This window comes from Monodon monoceros, unplaced genomic scaffold (genome assembly GCF_005190385.1).
Source record: "Monodon monoceros isolate NGI ecotype Baffin Bay Population unplaced genomic scaffold, NGI_Narwhal_1 Super_Scaffold_3, whole genome shotgun sequence".
NCBI classification, from domain to species: domain Eukaryota; kingdom Metazoa; phylum Chordata; class Mammalia; order Artiodactyla; family Monodontidae; genus Monodon; species Monodon monoceros.
The window spans coordinates 16,238,775-16,259,243 of record NW_021703780.1 but is presented as its reverse complement, the minus strand read 5'-3'; the positions used below and the strand labels follow the sequence as shown (position 1 = coordinate 16,259,243).

At 38.3% G+C, this 20,469-nt stretch overlaps 1 long non-coding RNA gene across 1 annotated transcript in view; it reads left to right on the top strand.

Annotated features, from left to right (window-relative positions):
• Window positions 1-20,469, top strand: part of LOC114908083 — a 68,675-nt gene that overhangs the window by 22,101 nt on the left and 26,105 nt on the right. The window contains exon 2 of the long non-coding RNA XR_003796848.1: window positions 5,974-6,182. This is a non-coding gene — a long non-coding RNA (uncharacterized LOC114908083). The remainder of the gene's footprint in view (window positions 1-5,973; window positions 6,183-20,469) is intronic.

Sequence of the window (20,469 nt, the reverse complement as noted above, 5' to 3'; positions counted from 1 at the left end):
TTCCATCCATGCAAAGCTTAGATAACATTTCAATGCAGAAAGTATTTGCTTAATTTCTGTGAGGTTAAGATGGTAGTCAGTGGAATCTCTGATTGGTTTTGAGAAATGGATACAAATTTAATGTTTGCTCAGATAAACATTTTCAAATGTCTCAATCTAGTTTGGCTCCATTCTGGGGAATGATGCTTCAGTAACTTGAAACATTACTAAGTGAAGTCATCCTGTCTTTGAAACAGTGGGCTTGAGCTCAGAGGGCAAGCTTCTCAGGCTAATACTAGGCACTTTCTTTTTTCTCTCTCTGTCTCTCTTCCCTTTTTCTTTGTCCTGCACTCTCCTTCTTTCCGTTGTCTACCTTTTCACTTTGAAAACCACTGATTTCAAAAATGCATCTGTAGCTGTTACTTTTGCATGCATCTGATTTTATGGGTTTGTGGAGCTCCTGAAGTTAAATTAATTTTAAATGGATTTTAATTACTAATGCTTTGGGCCATTGCCTTTAGCAAAGTCAACAAAACAATCAGGGTTACCTTAGTTTGTCTTTTTGAGGAATGTATTCACCCGTTTGGGTGAATACTTACTAAACAGAGCAGTTTTCTAACTAGAAACATAAATAAAATAAAGCTACTGCTATATTTGAAAGTCTGAATTTATTTCTTTTCAAAAACAGCCACCTTTGATTTAAAAAATAGGATTTTAAATGAGCACAAAGGGATTTCTGTTTGTCAGTAACACCTCATTATTTTTCAAAGGTGGAGAGGGTCCTAGTCGTAATATTATGCTATGTAAATGCTGAAGCAGAAGCTAAATTATGACCTGAAGGTTTGAATTCTGTTCTTAGCCCCACACAGAGTGCTTTGTATGTAACAGTAGAGAAACTGGGTTCCTTCTCAATACAGTGTCCCCTTGTAAATTAAGGGTAATCAACTCCTAGTTGAAAAGTGAAGGGATAATGAGATAATGTTCAAAATGGCTTTTAAGTGTCTACCTATAGAGGTTGAAGGTGAAAAAAGAACATTGTGATGTCTGTGAATACCCCCTCCCAGGAGGGAAGGCTACTCACGTTGTTCCCAGTGGAATGTTCTGTTCAATCAGGGGCCGTCACTTGAGTGGTTTGATAAATAATAAGCTTAGATTGACTGCAGATAAAAATGGGAAAGGTTGATTAAGTCATTTAGTTCCTTGACAGTTTTGCAAACCAAGCAATTTCTGTAAGGATCAGACTTAGACTGTGTACTACACCGTCCAACCAAACCACCAAGGTCCGGGGTTCCACCTACCGCCCCTTCCCCCAGAAAAGATCGCAAGATTTCTACTATTTTTTCTGAAAATTGATATCAAATTTCCTTCATCTAAATGTATGCTACTATTATTAATGATTCCCAAGTGGTCTCTAATACCTCTTTTATCCTTCTTAGTTGAAAACATGCTAAAATACACCCAGGTAATAGAAACACCCATGGTTGTCAGCTGGTTAATTCATTAATCAGTTACATTCATTGTGTAGCTTGACAGATATAAGAATCTTTCTAAGCAGAATATTAAAACTCTATCTTAATGTCCAAATACATGAATATAGAAGATAATTAGAAAGGAAACAGTGATTTAAATAAAAACTCCAAATATAAACTTCCTGGGACAAGTTCAGGAAGAGAAAAGGAATTTTTTTCCCTGTAGTTTCTCTCTAGAATTGACTTCCCACTCCTATTTAAAGCAGCCCCCAATAATCCTATTTAAATCACACAGTGTATCTAAATGTGCAAAGAAATAAATATACAAGCAATTATTTATTAATAGCAACAATATATTATGAGTGTCTAATGTTTTACAGTTTCCAGAGTGTTTAAACTCACTCTTTTTAGTAATATCTGCTTATTTCCATCCAGGTTTAAAAAATGATCTGTGTAATTGTTTCACCTTTATAATAGGACTCATCTTTCATTCATGTAATACTTGTTTGATTCGTGTGTATTTGAAAATTTAAAAAGTAGATGACTTTTAAGGGCACCCATGAAGTTCAGATTCCAGGGTTTTGCATAAACACTGCCATAGGCACGCACATGGACACGTACACACACGTACATCCACTTTGCTTCTTTATCTTTGTCTTGGCTGGTATTCCTGGTCAGAAATTACTTTTCTCTCAAATCCCCCTTGATAACTCAGATTATATGTGATTGCTTTCAATGGTTGCCCACCATTAAGGAGTTTTCTTTTTCCTTCTTTTTTTAAAAAAATATTTATTCATTTGGCTGTGCCGGGTCTTCCTTGCAGCATGTGGGATCTTTTGCCACGGCAGTCTTTGCGGCGTGCAAGCTCTTCGTTGTGGCACACAGGCTTCTCTCTAGTTGTGGCGTGAGGGCTCCAGAGCACATGGGCTCTGTAGTTTGTGGCATGCGGGCCCTCTTGTTGAGGCCTGCGGGCTCAGTAGTTGTGGCACGCAGGCTTAGTTGCCCCGTGGCACATGGGATCTTAGTTCTGCAACCAGGGATCTAACCCGCGTCCCCTGCATTGGAAGGAGGATCCTTTACCACTGGACCACCAGGGAAGTCCCAAGGAATTTTCTTTAAAGGCCAAGAGGCTGGATAGAAAAAAAGATGAATCAGAGAAAGGAAAAAAAAAAAAAATTGAAGAAAACATACTTGGGTAAAAGAGGGAAAAGCAAATGACATCTCTTTTAGTTATATGGGTGTTTCCAAAACTTGTGCCTTTCTCCACTATGTATAATTTAAGCTCCATGTGAATTCTCAGTACTTTGGAATAAATTTTGGAGTAAATTTTCTTGTTCTGATTCACCTTAAATATAGATCACTATTTGAAAAAACAATAAGTGATAACTTATTTTTTCAAGCAAACAGGGACAGAAGAATTGACCATAGGGAACCTCAAAAAAGAAGCAGGGGAGAGGGGAATTTGCAGGGTGAAATGAAAGTGTTTGATAGGAACAAAAACATAAGCTTGCGATGACTAAATCACAGAACTTGAGTGATGAAGGGAACCTCAGCTCATCTTTAATTTCTTTGTCTCTGCATCTTGGGTAGTTACATGCACATAAAGGAGCCTCCAATGAAAATGTCTTCACAGTCATATTTTATCACTGTTGTGCCCCCCCATCATTCCAGCCACACAGGCCTTTCTTTACTCCCCCAAACATTCAAGTTTCCCCTCCTGTATCAAGGCCTTTGCAATTGTTCTACTTTGTTGAAAAAGTCACCAGAAACAGCATTGGTCTAGAACATGTTTGGTCTGCCAGGACAACCCAGGATACAGCTGGTTCTACAGATGTGGAGTATGACACACAGCATCCTAGCAGGGTCACTCCAGTGGGACACTGGAACACGCTGTCAAGGAGAGTGCAAGGCAAAGTGATGGCATGCCACTGAGGAGTGAATCTCAGTAACAGCCAAGCATCTAGAGGAGGCATCAAAGGAGAAAGAGAAGTGGTCATGGAAATGGGAGGCATCAAAGGAGAAGGAGAAGTGGTCATGGAAATGGGATGTATCAGCTTAGGGCAATGTCTTAGGAGACAAAGAAAGAAATGTTTTAAGAAGACAGATACAACCAGTATTGGACATAGTACTAAGCACAGGGCTGGCAGGTAGAAAAACACTTCATGGTGCCATTCATTCATCCATTCTTTAATCCAGCCATTCATTCTACAGATATGCATGTGTAGCTAAGTGGCAGGTGCTCATCACGAAGAAGTAAACAAAACAAACACAGTCCTGGGCTTCCCTGGTGGCGCAGTGGTTGGGAGTCCGCCTGCCGATGCAGGGGACGCGGGTTCGTGCCCCGGTCCGCGAAGATCCCACATGCCGCGGAGCGGCTGGGCCTGTGAGCCATGGCCGCTGAGCCTGTGCGTCCGGAGCCTGTGCTCAGCAACGGGAGAGGCCACGGCAGTGAAAGGCCCATGTACCGCAAAAAACAAACAAAAACACAGTCCCTGCTCCATCCTAAAGCTTATATTCTGAGGGAAGCGGGAGTGGGGTGAGGAGAGACAAGAAACAAATTCAAAATAAATATATAATATAATATCAGGTGGCAATAAATGCTATGGATAAAGCAAAGCAAATTAAGGAGATAGAAAGATCAGATGGTACTACTTTGGGTAGGGCAGGCAGGGAAACCGCTCTTTGGGAGGGTATTTCAGTGTAGAACAGAATGAAGTGAGGCATGAGATGCTAGCGTTTGTGATGATGGATGAGATGCTCTGCTGCTGAAAAGTTGAAGAGGGTGGCATGAACGGTACCAAGGGATGAGAGAGTTATAAGAAGGAGAAAACTGTCAACAATTCAAATGCATTGAGATGTCAAAGTAAAGGAGAGGAAAGCGTTCATTGGATTGTTGGGTTTGACCTTTAGAGAGGTTAGTAATCCTGAAGAGAACAGTGGCAGTGACTTGTTTGGGAGACAAACTGCAGATGACGAAGGAGTAAGAGGGTAATAGGAAATGGAGAGAGGGGAGATATTTTGAAAAAGTTTAGCGATGAAGGAGAGTGGTTAGGGGAGTAGCTAGATACAAAATGATATAAAACTAGTTTTTTGTGTTTTTTTTCCCCTCTAGACCAGGGTTTCTCAACCTTGGCACCATGGACATTTGGGGCAGACGATTCTTTGTTATGGGAGCTGGTGAGGCGACTGCCCTATGCATTGTTGGATGTTCAATAACATCCCTGGCCTTTACCTACTAGATGACAGTATCACCCCCTCCACCCAGTTTTAACAACCAGAATTATCTCTAGACATTGCTAAATGTCCCCTGGTTAAGTCACCCCCACTTGAGAACAAACGCTCTAGACCAAGATGACCTGTGTTGTTTGAAATGATGGAGAAAGAGCCCCTGGAGAGGGAGAGAGAAAAGAGATTGAAAACGAAGGGTCTTAATGTGAGGAGCCACGGTCAGGAAGTTCAGCTCGTCTCCCCTGCAGAAAAAGCAGAACTATAGGGACTATTAGTCAATGCTGTGTTTTATGAGTTTAGGAACAAATGTTACTCCAAATTAAGAAGGGGGCATTCAAGCTTAAAATTAGAAAAGAAAAAATATATTTGTTGTAACAATTTGGAAACCAGCATGCAAACTTTCAAGGAAAAGCAGTATTATTAAAAAAAGAGACACCATCAGTTATCCTTTTACGCTTTAGTAGGATTGAGACAAATGAGCACACAGTTTGAGTTGGAGAGTAGATCATGTGATTCACAAATTGCCCCTTAGCCTGGGAAGTCCTTAACTTGGGATTGAAGACAGATGTTTCTGATGTGACTCATGTATTTTTACCACTTTCTCATGGGCACAGACCGAGTTTATTCCTTTCTGTGTCCTGGTGATGTCAGTGTCTTGTTTACACAGGATGAGCCAGCCTAAGTCAAAACTAGCCCTAAGTCATGTGGTGTATGGTAAAAATACAGAGGCGGGTTTCTCTTTAGACAGAATATAGTTGCAGGCTCTAGGGGAATAGACTCGATTTCTGGGTTGAATACATGAACTTTAGATATTTGGGAATGTTCTAGAATAACAGAATTTCAGAGTAGAGAAAGATTGTCACAGTTACCTCCACAAACATTTTACCACTTCTCAAGGTGGCCTTTCAAGTACTGCACATTAAAAATACACAAAAGTTGTCTCCTAGGGACAGAACAAATGTGAATATATTACTTTGCAATTAAGTATTTTCCCCCCTAAGTTAAAATCAAATGTTCATCTATGCCTGAAGAGACAACTGGCATTTACTGAAAATGTACTATATTAGAGAGAACTACTATAGTTATTTTATGATGTGATTTCCTTAAAGCCTCATGACAATTTAGTGAGCCAGGTATTATTCCCATGGGCAAGCAAGAAAAACTAGCAATCATGCAGAAAATGATACTGCAAAACCTAACAGTGTAGAAACAGCTCTTTTATGTCCAGAGTTGATTTGGACATTCCTCCCCCAATGATTTTTACCTGTCTGATGAGATCTCAACTTCTTTTTAACAGTAAATACACAAATTGAACTACTTTGGAACTGATATTCAGCAATTGAGTTCATCCAGCCAGACTCTGGTCAGTAGAGTTGAGTTAGCAGACATGATTTCGGTTCCCCACGTCCTGTGTAACAGAGCACCCTTCAGCCTCTCCTGGCAGACCTCTCTAGCAACACACTCTGGAAATGATCCCTTGAGGCTCCTATCAGATGTCATGAAGAGGTAAGTTTCTTTGAGATTTAAATTATGGGGCTTCCCTGGTGGCGCAGTGGTTGAGAGTCCGCCTGCCGATGCAGGGGACACGGGTTCCTGCCCCGGTCCGGGAAGATCCCACATGCCGCAGAGCGGCTGGGCCCGTGAGCCATGGCCGCTGAGCCTGCGCGTCCGGAGCCTGTGCTCCGCAACGGGAGAGGCCCGCGTACCGCAAAAAAAAAAAAAAAAATTATGGACTTGGGTTTGGCCATTGGCCTCCATATGAGAAGATAGTTACGATCTTTTAATTGAGTATAGTTTTTGTAAGCAAGCTTGTGTTGCAAGATTTGTTGGAATCTATTACATCTAAAAGAAAAAAAACCCTCAGAAAATCATTAATTTCTAATAAGTAATTTATTTCAATTGTAAGGACCCTTTCCGGTAGTTCTGGTCTAATCTGTGTACTTTCTTAACTGTCATGGTAACTGTTACCGTGTACTTGTTATACTATATATATATACATATATATATATACATCTTCTGCTCTTAATGTTTTGTTTGTTTGCTTGCTGCCTTTTCATTTGGCTCTTAAGAGCCCCCATAACCCACAATAACTTGCAGACTCTATTTAGCCCTGGGGGAAAAAAAGAGCATCTCTGATAAGCATCACTTCTCCCAAATATTATAAAGGGATACACTGAAGTGACTTAAAAAAAAAAAGAAAGAAATCTGTGGATATAAGCTTCAGGATATGCAGTGTAAAAGCATCCCAGGAGTCTTTAATCCAGCATCTCACCCAACTGAACAAGGGATCTCTTCCCAATGTGCCTGCAGATGAAATGATTGAGAAGGCGCAGTTGGGTGGGCCGGTGGGGAAAGATAGATGAGTGGCCTCTGTGTATGTGAGGCAGTCAGCGAGAGAGGCAAATCCCTCCCCCTACTCCCATGGCTGTGTGTGCCACTCTTCCTCTGTACAGAGACAATTTGCTTTTCATGTAGTAATGAAGAACAATGTTAACAGACAAAGGAGCTTCTAGTTTATTATTGTGCTGTCTTTGACTAGAGCTCGATGCTGGGAAAAATGGTAATTCACAGTGTGAATGCTTCTTTTCCAGCCTTACGGGTTATGGCTGAGCATGTACATTGTATATTGCAGATGGTACAATAGAGAACACTGTGAGAACGAGGAAAGAATGAATTACAGCTTTTTTTTCCCCCTTGCTGCCAAGAAACCAGGAATTTCTTCACAATGATTTTTATTTATGACTGTGTGTATATGGGTTATTCCTAAGCAATATACACCGCTGGATTCTGATAAATGATTTTAGGTTTTAGTGTTTTTAAATTAATGTATAAAATCTACCAAGATGCTCTTAGAACACCTGTGTTCTGCTTTTTCCCCCAGTAAACTGATACAAGGCACAGGTGGTGCCTCATTAACTTATTTCATGCAAATAAAAACATATTGCATGATTTCTTCTCCTTAACTATATAATCACTGAAACATGATCGCACTGATTAACGCAACAAACTTTGGGAGGGGAGCATTCAGCATCTCTTGTCGGTTCTCTTAGGCTGAAGGGATTTGCAGACCTTGTAAATCTGATTTAAATGGAAAAGTAGTGGGAATGTCTCTTTCCTATGTAAGAAATATGTTTTCCTCTAGTCTTTTCTGTATGTCATAAGACCCTCCGCGATATAAAATTGGAAAAAAATTTTCCAAATTTCCCATGGAGGTAGAGGGATTGGGAGCCCAGATGAAGAGCCATCTCAAATAAGCATGCTTAGGTGTCTTGATTCAGTGTTCAGATATTCTTATCGATGATTTCCAGAAAGTGACATTGATTTGCTTTGGAAACAATGATGGAAAAATAGTGAATGTGTACTGGAATGCTTTTAGAGCTCTAAAATCATACTGGAAAATGTCCGAGCATTCCAACCCAACTATAAACAGTACCATGCTGTATTTATGGGGGATGGCAAGTCTGTTTTTAAAAGTCTTTTGCAATATTATTTCTGTTTTTAATTTATTGAATTAAAGCCAGATTTATTCATTAAGATAATACACTTCAAGGTTAACTGCCATTTGCTGTTCATTTAGGCAAGCTATTGTACAGTTATGTAAATTTCATGAACAGAGACACTACTTAAGTGTCTTAATTACAAGCAAAAAGTGTCATTTAAATATGAATTAAGTGAATAGTTGTCAGTATTTCCTGTTCCTGTATTTTCTATCTTCTTAAAATCTAAGGGCTACCCTATGATCTGTACTGTGTCCTAAGATTCTTTTGCCTGTAAAAGAAAAACACCCCTACTACGAAATATTATTTTTAAGGGTAGGAAAACATGCAAAAAATGCCATCATCTCATTGATAATGAATCAGAGAAATATCTAAATAAGAAGGTGACCATTTTTTTCCAGTTGGCCCCTGACAGTCATTTTCACATTGTTACTGAAATTTAAAAAAAATTATTCCATCTTATACTAGGGGGGATAATTTGCTACATGTGTCATTTGCTCAAATTCACCCTACATGTGAATTCGTATTTTTTAAAATACCCTCTTTTAAATCTACCCATTTATAATGCATCCAAACATTCAGTTTTCCGACTCAGACAGTGGGATGAGCATACTTTTACCACCGCTTTAACTTTGTTGAAAGAAACCGTTATTTTAAACTGAGAACTGTCACAACTATAGTTGTGGTTAGCGAAAGTGACCCATAACCTGATACTCTGCTGATTTCTGTGAAATAATTCCCTATGCATGTCGGACTTAACTGACAAATATTGTTTTTGTTTCTCGCTGTGTTTTTGGATAGTTCTTGTGTATAAAAATGATCTAGAGACCAATCTGGCATTAATCACGACACGGAAGGGAAGGAGTCACAATTAGTTAATGAAAACCACACCTCAGTTCTGTGCAGCCCGTTCTCAGCTCCTGTCCGGAGCCAGAAGGCTGCAGGCTGGGAAGATATTCCCAGCCGCCCCCGAAGGTAGCTCCTGCTTGCTCCCCCAGGAGTGAGAAGTTCACTATTCACTCAATGCTTGCATCATCCCTTCCAACATGTTCCCACTGATACATTAAAGGAATTAATTGCTCATAATGATCTCACCATCTGTTAACAGAGGTTCATACCTACAGGCTGGTGGCATGCGGTGGTTCTATTCAGGGATCAATAGGCAATGCCGGGCAGACGCTTTCCCACATTGCCTGCCTTTGCGCGCTGAAAGGGGAGGAGAGCTCGGTGCCGGCCATCTGCTCCTTGTCTTTCTGTGCGAGACCTTGATGCGGTCCAGCACAGCTCTGATCTGACTCCAGTCCGATTGGAATGTGGCTGATCTGAGAGCCTCTCAAAGCTGTGAAAGTGAGTCAAAAGGAGATGCCCATTGTCCGGCAGGGCTGAAAGAAAATGATCACTTTAAAATTCATAACTCCCAGGTGCCTGCCATCTATTCATGGGAAAAACCCTCTGAACTTCTCTTCATTAAAGAGAGAGAGGGGAGTCTTGCTAAAAAGAGAGAAAAGGAAGTAGTTTGTGGGAATGTGCAGGGGATTTTCAGGCTAAACAAATGAGGAATTTGGAATTTTTTCACTTGTATCAAAAGGACTGTATAGGGAAGGGGAAGCTCTTATTTAAAAAAAAGGGGAGTGGGGAATCCCTTCCTGGGGCACCGTAGCAACTAATAAAGAACATTTTAATTTTTCTCCAGGAAAATTCAAAGATCACCCTGCCCTTTTACTTTTATTACCTGAAACTGAGAAAAAAAAATTCCTTTTTGATTCTAGACAACATTCCTAGTTGATTTCCATTCTTATTCCAGTGGGAGGCAATTTGGGTGGGAATTTAGGGAAGAATGAGAGTCTGGGAAATTCCTGAATATGGTACAGGACATCAGTGCACACGATGAAACTCAAATCTACCAGGTGTTTCTAAGAAGGAGTTTATTCAGCAGGGTTACCTGTACCCGCCAAGTTATCTGTCAGGAGCAGAGTTCTCGCTGAGCCTTGATCAACAGAAAAGCCATGAAGAAATAGTAAAGAACAAATTTTAAATCTCTCTGCCTAGGCAACTGAAGATTCAACTGAGTTCCAGAACTGCAGGAACTACAGGATTGGTGGATCAACTACTCTTGGTTATTGGTCATCGTAGAAAATTGATGTTGCATCAGAGCCATGTAGGAATTGAAAGAGGATCTGTGGATTAATGAATTGAGAGTCAAACAAAAGTATAAACAGAAAGACCTAAGTTCTGTCTCTTGAAAATCTTTTATCTTACAGATACTGACTTAAGGCCCCTAGAGGTTAAGTGACATGCTCTAAGTCACATGTAGTCATAGAATCTGGGCTACAACCTTAACCTGATGGCAATTTTCTTTCTACTGCTTCATGCTACCTCCCTTGATGGGGAGAGTTTTAAATTATTTTTGCTCAACTTTCCCTAATTAAAATATAGATCAGTATTGCCAACCTAAATAATGTAATAGTTCCTTTTAAAATAAATCCTGAGGGCTTCCCTGGTGGCGCAGTGGTTGAGAGTCCGCCTGCCGATGCAGGGGACACGGGTTCGTGCCCCGGTCCAGGAAGATCCCACATGCTGCGGAGCGGCTGGGCCCGTGAGCCATGGCCGCTGAGCCTGGGCGCGTCCGCAATGGGAGAGGCCACAACAGTGAGAGGCCTGCGTACCGCAAAATAAATAAATAAATAAATAAATAAATTAATTAATTAATTAATTAAAATAAAATAAACCCTGAGCTCTTAGGAAGATGACGAATACCAATATTCATCACCAATACATACAGAATAGAATATTGATCAAACGAGGCCCTACTATCATACAGAAAGTATTGTAATAGATGTGGCAGAACCTACTGGTGAAACAGGGTAGTAAAGTCCTGTAGGACATCAATAACCAAATACAGGAAGAAGGAACAAGTGTAAGACTTGGCAATCATGCACACAGAGTCAAAAAATCACTCCCTTGACAAGCAGGGAGTAAAAAGAAGCAAATGGTGGAAAGGAGATAGAAGAATCTAGAAATAACTCAAACTTCTGAAAATGAGAGAAGATATTTCTGACAGAATCTGTGTTGCTTTCTTAACAAAGAAGAGGCCGGCACCTTGATCATATTTTTTTTCTAGAAATTTAGATTCAGTTTATTAAGAATCATTGTTTTGCTTGACTCTTCCTTTGTAGGAACATATCTTTAATTTTCAGTGCAGTGGACGGGTACATAAAATACTCTGAAAAGAATTGTGACATATTGTTTTTATAGCAGGTTGAAGTGAGAAAAAAAGTAAGCAAGGTCGATTATAGATTTGTTCACTAATCCAATTTAATTCTTAAGTTACTAAATTGTCTGACTCTATAGCTTATATAGATAAAGTCAGAATTGGTGATAGATAAAGTCAGAATTGCTGAGATATGGGTTGGGAAAAAAAAAAACCAAAAAACTCATGACTAGTACAAGTAGTCTGAGAATTGGGGTGAAGATTAACAGAAGCCAAAAAAGAATAGCTGATGTTTCTGAAGTATTTCATCTTCAGCCTGGAGCTCCAGGGAGACCCCAGAAATTATTCCAGAAAAAGTAAAAAATATAGGTAAACCAATAGAAGAAATGAGTTAAAAGTTACCCACAATCTCCTTACCAGGAAAAACTACCAATAACTTTTTAGAGTGTATATTAAACAACAAAATGAGATCATATTATCTTGAATAGTATTTAAGTTGAAATTATAGATACTTGACCATTTTTGACCTACCAAAACAATGGCAATTTACAAATGGATCCACTTAAAAGCTTTTCACTTAATGACATATTGTGCACCTCTTTCCTCTTCAATAAATAGGCAACCAGATCTATTTTTAATGGATTCATATATGCTTTAGGAACTGTTGGAATAAGTGTTCTCTGAAGGTTCTGAGTGTCTCAGCTCTCTTCAAAATCAGATTTAGAACTGCATGCAGATTTCATAGTAGAACTAAAACAACATGCTGTAGGAATACAGTTCCTCAACCATTTTTCTTAAAAACATATTTGCTGAAATGTATTTGCTATTTTTCCCTCTTGTATTGAAATGATAGCCCTCTTCCTGCTGATGCATACTCCTCTTCCATAATTGAAAGTGAGTGAGAGGCCATATTCTCAATTGTTAGGCTAGGAGGACTAGAGTTAATGAGGATGTGCCTTAAGAGTGAGGCACACAAAGGTACCCAACTCAAACCCCAACAATGACCACAAGCAATGCACTTGAAAACAACAACAAAACCCCAAACGAACAAACCACCAAACCACAAAACATCAGTGAAGCACAGTACAGAATTCAAAGGCAGTCCATTTCTTTAGTGGTTTTGGGTGAAGAGAACACGGTTGGTAGGACCACAGGGAACAGCTTGATTCCCGGCTCTGCTTTGTGGATTATGGTCCCCAAAGTTTTATCTTTAAGATTCAGATTCTTAAGGTGCTCTGACTCCCAGAGGAATATATAACTGTGAATGGGTTTATATCAACTTTATTTCTAGTCATTCTTTTTTCTGTCAAATGTCGTCTGAGATCTGATAACATTGTTTTTCAGGTTTTTTTTCCCACAGACTGTTATTAGGGCCAGAAATGCCCATCTTTTCTACAGACGAATGTGTTTTCTTTTTCCTTTCAAGGGTCCTACAGGAAAATTTCCTCCCATTTTAATTATTCGGTTTTTGAGACTAGTTTTTTTTTAAAAAAAAACATGCCATTGTAATCACTTTACATTTGCTCAATCATTGGACTCAACTTTCTTCTCAATCCTTGTGTGCAAATCTAATAAATAGAGAAGATTTTGAAAGCACAAAACAAAAGCAAATACATTTTAATGCTACCCTACACCCACCCTCTAATTCTCACAAACACAGGGCTTGTGGGGTTAGCTGATCTCTGGGTTTTATTATTTTCCCTTTCTTTTCTTTCTTTCTTTTTCTTTTTTTTTTTAAACTGCATGGAAAGTAAAAGTTTATTGGGGGCAAGAGGTTCAACGACTATTTTTCCCTCAAACAAATTAATCTTGTATAACCTGCATTTATAAAGGCTATTTTTAAAAAGAGCAGGAAATAATCATGGGGGCCTTATTTGGAACTCTTGTGGGTTTGAGTTCACATTTGCACCAGCCAGAGATTTTCAATTAGCAGTGCCTTAGAAAACAGGGACCCCTGCCTTTGTCAGTGTCCTGTGCAAGAAGAAGAGCAAATAGATTGGAAATGGTCTTATGGCTCGAACTCCTGGGAAAATGTAACAGGTGTTACAGCTCAGCTGGGTGTGAGATTTATGAAAAAAGCCCACTCAGACTTTGCCCATAGAATTCTGCTTTCTAGCCAGGGCTTCAAGTAGGAAGAAACTAATGACTTCATTACCATCTCAATTCTGGGAAATGCCTGGTCCAGACCTGAATCATTAAAGGAAAGGTATAGCACTCTGGGTGACCTTCCAAGATCAAAATGTTGTTTAGAGCAATTTCATTAGTCTGAGCCATAAACCTGCAAGAACACACCCTTCAGGAATAACACATCAGCAATAAAATGAGAAAAACAAAACCAAAATAAACCCCTACAGAAAAGGAGGGAGAAAGGAGGAAAAAAGCATATTCTGTAATCATCATGCTGGATTATTTCCTCGACTCTCTTTGAAAAGCCCCACTTCCAGCACTTCTTCCCCTCACCCTGTGTTGTGACATACTAAATGGCTCTTGTCACTTTCTCTTTTCCAGTGGATTGTAACTGGGGGGAGAGGTAGAAGCCAGGAATGATGTCAAATTTCCAAGCAGCAGAAGGTGAAGTAAATCTCGCCAATACTAATAGTACTTAATAGTACTAACGGTAGTAGTACTTAACTGGTAGCAATTAACAGTCATTTTTTTTATTAGATAATTGCCTCTTTTATTAATCTGCAGTGGGAAAAACATAGTACATGTGAGTCTGTCTCCTGTGCTATTTATCACTAACCATCCTCCGTAGCCATTGTATTGTGTTTTATTTTACATTTTGCTACGTCACTGCAAAAACGAACTTGGCCAGTGAAAATGCAATTTCAGTAACCTTCTCACAGTCTATTTATCTCTGAATGCCAGTCCCCTAGTGGGGAGGTCCCCCACCCCCATATGACTCATTTTTATTATGCTCCCACATGCTCTGCTTTCCAGAACACCTCTGAGAGAAAAAAAAATGTCAAAAGACAGATTGTTCATAGGGCCGAAGCTTTAAGGCTTGTGAACTTGCTTTAGAAAACCTGGGTGCCCTCCACTGAACCCCATTCCTGAGAAAGTGGACTTCATATTTAATTCTCTAATCATAATTTCTCTTGTAAAGTGTGGGATGATGCCTTCCTGGTAGATCTGAGACCCTCCACATCCTGGGGGACATTATGACCCTTGAACTAGAGCTAGTCACCAAGAAAGCATTAGGCTGGATTTTTCTGACACTGTAGGCATTAAAGCCCAATGGGATGACAGGGTTGGAACAAAGTAATTTGGATGACAGAGGGCAACAAATACTGCTGAGTATGGCAAAATTGCCAATTAAGTGTTGCAGTCCTTGGTCATCACATACCAAACTAATGTCTGCCCATCATTGCAAGTATTAATTAGGGTTATAATATAATTTGGGGCTTATTGTAGGGACCATGTAGTGACCTATTTAGTGGTCAAAACAAATTAGGTATGATGTTTGGGACATTACTTCATGATGAGGGCTCTAGGCTAGAGATTAGAAACTTTCTGAAAGAAATGTTTGTTAGAAGAATATTTTGCTAAAGAACTATGTCAAAGGAAGTCTTGCAGAGATTTATTGCTATCCCTGTAACATTTCTCGACTTCCCTTGTGTATTTTACTTCTACCTATTTCTCTTTTTCAATGTAAATATGGGTGGATGAGAAGGTATAAAAGTCTTACATGAGTAAATTTTACCATTTATAAATTAATCTCACTGAGCTCTTCACATCTGTCCCTGGAGGTAGATAAATGAGGAAACTAGGCTTAGAGAATTTGTTACTTATTCTTAAAACCAGATCTCCAGGCAAGATGATCCAGTGTTGTTCTTGCATTGTCTTGAACTCCTGGTGACAATCTGGTCTTTGGTCACATTGGCCACCTGTGGTTTTTATATAATCTTAAAGTACTTCATAGCACAGTTTTCCACACGAGTCTTTAATAAATTCTTTATGATGACAATGAAGAACACTTACAAATTGTTTTACTTGCTATTCCTTCAACTCAGAAGCATCAGCACAACTGCAAAAGGAAAATAGAGATAAAGAAGATACTCCCCTGGTTTGAAGGAAGTATATGAGAGAAAGTAAAGTGTTAAAAATCGCATTGCGCTGTACCAACACAAAGGATTAGCTTATCGTTGTGTTTGGGGATGAGCTTCAGATTCGATTTTGCAGATCAACTTGCAAAAGCTCAGATACTTATCCTTGGGCTAAGAGACTTGAGGTTTGTTCAAAATAAATGTGCAAAGAATAAAACATTAACTAGAAGGTTGTGAGATGTGGGCACCATTCCTGTTCTGCCCAATGTTTTCTCAACCAGTCATAGAACATTTTTAGTTCGCTGTAAAAACCATGCACTTGACTTACAGAGTAAGCTGTCCTTGCATGAGAATCACTTGAACATTTCAAAATAATGGAAACAATATCTGTATGAGATTCTTGACATTTTTACTCTTGCTAATGATGTGCTAAATATTAAGTAGTGAAAAATGATGCTACTGGCCAATTATCAGGATGGCATTATGGTTTTTCATAGTAGGGTATTTTTAAAAAAAGATATTACTTTACTTTCAGCTGGCATGCTCAATCTGAGTTGATTTTTATTTCAGACATTGGCAGAACCAGGAATTGTGCTATGTTATCATTACTTGTTATTTCTAGGTTGGAGTTTTGGTGGCAAAATATGATCAGAGGGTTTGCCATCTATTTCTCCTTCATGCTTATTTTATCCTCACTTGCCAGAATAAACAGTGAAACAGCAAAATCAGACTGCAGTTTTATTCCAATATCCATTTTATGTTATTTGACATAACTTTTCTACAGTTAATATTAGCTCAGATAATGAGACATGATAATAAGATTACTTCATATTTACAGAGTGCCTTTTCCTCTGAGGATTACAAAGCAGGGGTTTGAAAAGCTTATTAAATTTATACTCCTCTGCAGGTGTAGTGCACCATTGTTAATCCCATTTCACAGATAGGTAAGCTGAGGTAGAGAAGTTAGAAAGTTGCATCCAATATTTTGGGTCCTGCTGATTATTTATTTTTAGTTGTTTTCTTAAAATGACAAAAGTTTTTTTCATGAATTAAAGGAAGAAAATTATTTTTACACGTTTGGTTTTAGATTTTCCATTTTTTTAAAAACTATGACAAGATGGTAAGGAGAGTGATAAATCACACACTCTTAAATGATCTGATCGTTAATTATTAAAATCTCTCAAATGTTGGAGGGGTTTGAACAACCCAGTATTTTTCTATTGTTCTTTGTCTTTCCTAAATGCTAAATGTCTCAGCAAAGGTCATTCTTGCAGGAGGCAGTAATGAAGGGGGAGTTCTGTGTGTACCCCATTTCCATGAAGTAGCACTGTGCCTCAGATATACCCTCACAAGTTGAATCTTATGTTATTTGCTCCATAAAAGACTATTTGTAGGTAAAAAATTACACAGTCCCTGACAAATAGGAAGTGCTCAGTATGGTGTTCATATATCTTATTATTGCAATGTAAGCTTCTCTCTCCATTCTGAATCTGCTAAGGCCAAGTATTAGATAAATGAGAACAGAGTTCTAGTGGCCCCTGCAGAATCCTGTAGCTGAAGGAAGAGGGATTGAAAAGTTCATATTTCTATGAGTTTTTTCCTCCCTGCTGCAGGTTCTCTTTTCTGCAACTTTGCATAAACTTGGCCATTTTAACTGCCCTTCTAGACTATCTCCAACTGATAAGCTCATGGCCTGGTAACACACTGCTAAACCCAATACATATCAGCAGGAGAAGTGAAGATACTGAAGCCCAGTGTCTTGAGAACATAAATGTGTTCCCAAAGTGTGGCAGGGTAGGGGTGGATTAAATTTTCACAATTATTTTTCCTGGTATAATAGTCATAAATGCAGATCAATAGTTTTGTGATACTGAGTTCTATGAATAAAAAAATAAGAAATTTTAAAACTAGTCATATCAGAATAAAAGATAAAGAACATTTGATCACCTCAATAGATGCAGAGAAAGCATGTGCCAAAGTTAAACATCCATTCATGGCAAAAACTCTCCACATATAGGCATAAAAGAGAATTTCCTCAACACAAAAAAGACCAGGTATGACAAGCCCACAACTAACATCATAATCTATGAGGAAAAACCTGAAAGCTTTTCCTCTAAGATCCAGTACAAAGTAAGCATTCCCAACTTTACCACTTCAATTCAACATAGTACTGGAAGTACTAGCAAGAGTAGTCAGACAAGAAAAAGAAATAAAAGGCATCCAGATAGGAAAGGAAGAAGCCAAAGTATCTGTGTTTGCAGATGATGTGATATGATATACCCAAAAACCTAAAGACTCCACACATGTAAAAAACCTGCTAGAACTAATTTAAAAACTGAGTAATGTTGCAGGATATGGAATCAACATACAAAAATCAGTTGCATTTCTCTACACCAACAATGCTCCATCTGAGAAGGAAATCCAGGAAACAATCCACTTATGGTAGCATCAAAAAGAGTAAAATAGTTTGGAATAAACTTAACCAAGGAGGCAAAAGATCTGTGCACTGAAAACTGAAAAACACTGATGAAAGAAATTAAAACACAAGTAAATGGAAAGATATACTGTGTTCATAGACTGGAAGAATTAATGATGTTAAAATATCCATACTGCCCCAAACTATATACAGATGCAACACAATCCCTCTCAAAATTCCAATGGCATTTTTCACAGAAATAGAAAAAATATTATAAAATTTGTATGGAAGTACTAAAGATCATGAAAACAGTCTTCAGCAAGAACAAAACTGGCTGCATTACACTTCCTGATTTCAAATTATATTACAAAGCTATAATAATCAAACAGTATGGTACCAGCATGAAAACAGACACATAGACCAATGCAACAGAATAGAGAGCCCAGAAATAAACCCAAGCATATTTGGTCAGAGTTTTTTCATCAAAAATATGCAATGGGGAGAAGATAGTCTCTTCAATAAATAGTGTTGGGAAAACTGGATATCCACATGCAAAAGGATGAAATTGAACCCTTATTTTATACCATACACAAAATCAACACAAAACAGATTAAAGACTAACTTAAGACCTGAAACTCTAAAACTTGTAGAAGAAAACATAGGGAGAAAACTTCTTGACATTGGTCTTGGCAACAATTTTTTGAATGTCACAACAGAAGCTCAGGCAAAGAAAAAAATAATAATAATAAAAGCAAAACTAAGCAGTAGGACTACAACAAGCTAAAAAGCTTCTGTATGGCAAAGGAAACAGTCAACAAAATGAAAAGGCATCTTACGAACTGGAGGAAAATATTTGCAAGTTATCTATGTGATGGTAGTTAATATCCAAAATATATAAGGAACACTTACAATTCAATAACTAAAAACCAGACAACCCAGTTAAAAAAATGGTCAAAGGACGTCAATAGATAGTTTTCCCAAGAAGACATACAAATGGCCAACAGGTATATGAAAAGGTACTTAACATCACTAATCATTAGGGAAATGCAAATCAAAATAACAGTGAGATATTATCTCACACATGTTAGGATGGCTACTATCAGAAAGAAAGAAAGAGAGAAAGAAAGGGAAAAAAAGCAAGAGAAGGAGGGAGGGAAGGAGGGGGGGAAGGAAGGAAGTTGGCAAGGTTGTGGAGAAAAGGGAACACTTGTAAATTATTGGTGGGACTATAAAGTCATATAACCATTATGGAAAACAGTATGGAGTTCTTCAAAAAACTAAAAATAGAATAACATATGATCCAGCAGTTCCTCATGGGAATATACCCAAAGGAAATGAAATCAGTACTTTGAAGAGATGTCTACACCCCCCATGTTCATTGAAGCATTACTCACAATAGCCAAGATATAGAAACAAACTAAGTGCTTATCAACAGATGGATGGATAAAGAACTTTCGGTGTATGCATATACAATGGAATATAATTCACCCTTAAAAAGAAGGAGATCCTGCCATTTGCAACAACATGGATAAACCTGGAGGAATTATACTAAATGAAATAAGCCAGACACAGAAAAAAAATTGCATGATTTTACTTATGTGTGGAATCTGAAGTTGAGTACGTAGAAGCAGAGAGTAGAACAGTGGTGACCAAGGACGGGAAGGTGGGGGAAATGAGGGAATGTTGGCAAAAGGGTACAAAGTTGGAGTTATATAGGATGAATAAGTCTAGAGATCTGATGTACAGGATGACTATAGTTAATATTACTGTAGTCAATATTGGAAATTGCTAAGAGAGTAGATTTCATGTATTCTCATCACACATAAAAATGGTAACTGACGTGAGAAGATATGTTAATTAGCCTGATTACAGTAAAAAGTTCATGTATATCAAATTATCATATTGTACACCTTAAATTTTTGCTTAAAAACTGGGCGTATGCAGGAAATCTTTTAATACTATGAGATTTTATGTATTCACTTGTTCTTATTTGCAGATGCAAGTATATATATATATATATATATATATATATCGTCTTTACCTGCCTATTTGCTTCTCCTTGGAACTGTGGGGATGCCAATATTTCAGATATTTGTGTGGAAAACTTATCACTAAATTTGGGTTTTACCCAAACAAACTAAGCTTTCCTTGAGTGATTTTTTTGATCGGCTTTTTAAGGTTATTACTGAAATAGTAACCCATTAATATGTCTAGGTGTGGATCCAATTCTTCCATTCACTTGTGTCATTTCCTGTGCATGGTTGTCTAGTGTAGACAGAAGAAAAAGACTTAAAATCTGAAAATAACAAATTCAGAATAACTGATTCTAGAAAATAACAAAAAGTCATAATAATGGAAATTCAGTAATATAGATATAGAGTCATGTGAAATGCAAGACTTTCATGTTAAAAGAAGAAATGCTGAGATTTATGTGAATTAATGTGAATTTTGCTGAGGGCAAGGTTGGCAAAGGAAATCGCCATATTAGAGTGCCACCTTTGATGATGAAAAGTAAAGAGTCAATCCTCATACACACTGTGAAACCACATCACGCATAGAAAGAGCATGCAACTTGCAACTGGGTGATCTGGGCTACAAGTCTAGCTTTGTACTCACTAGCTCT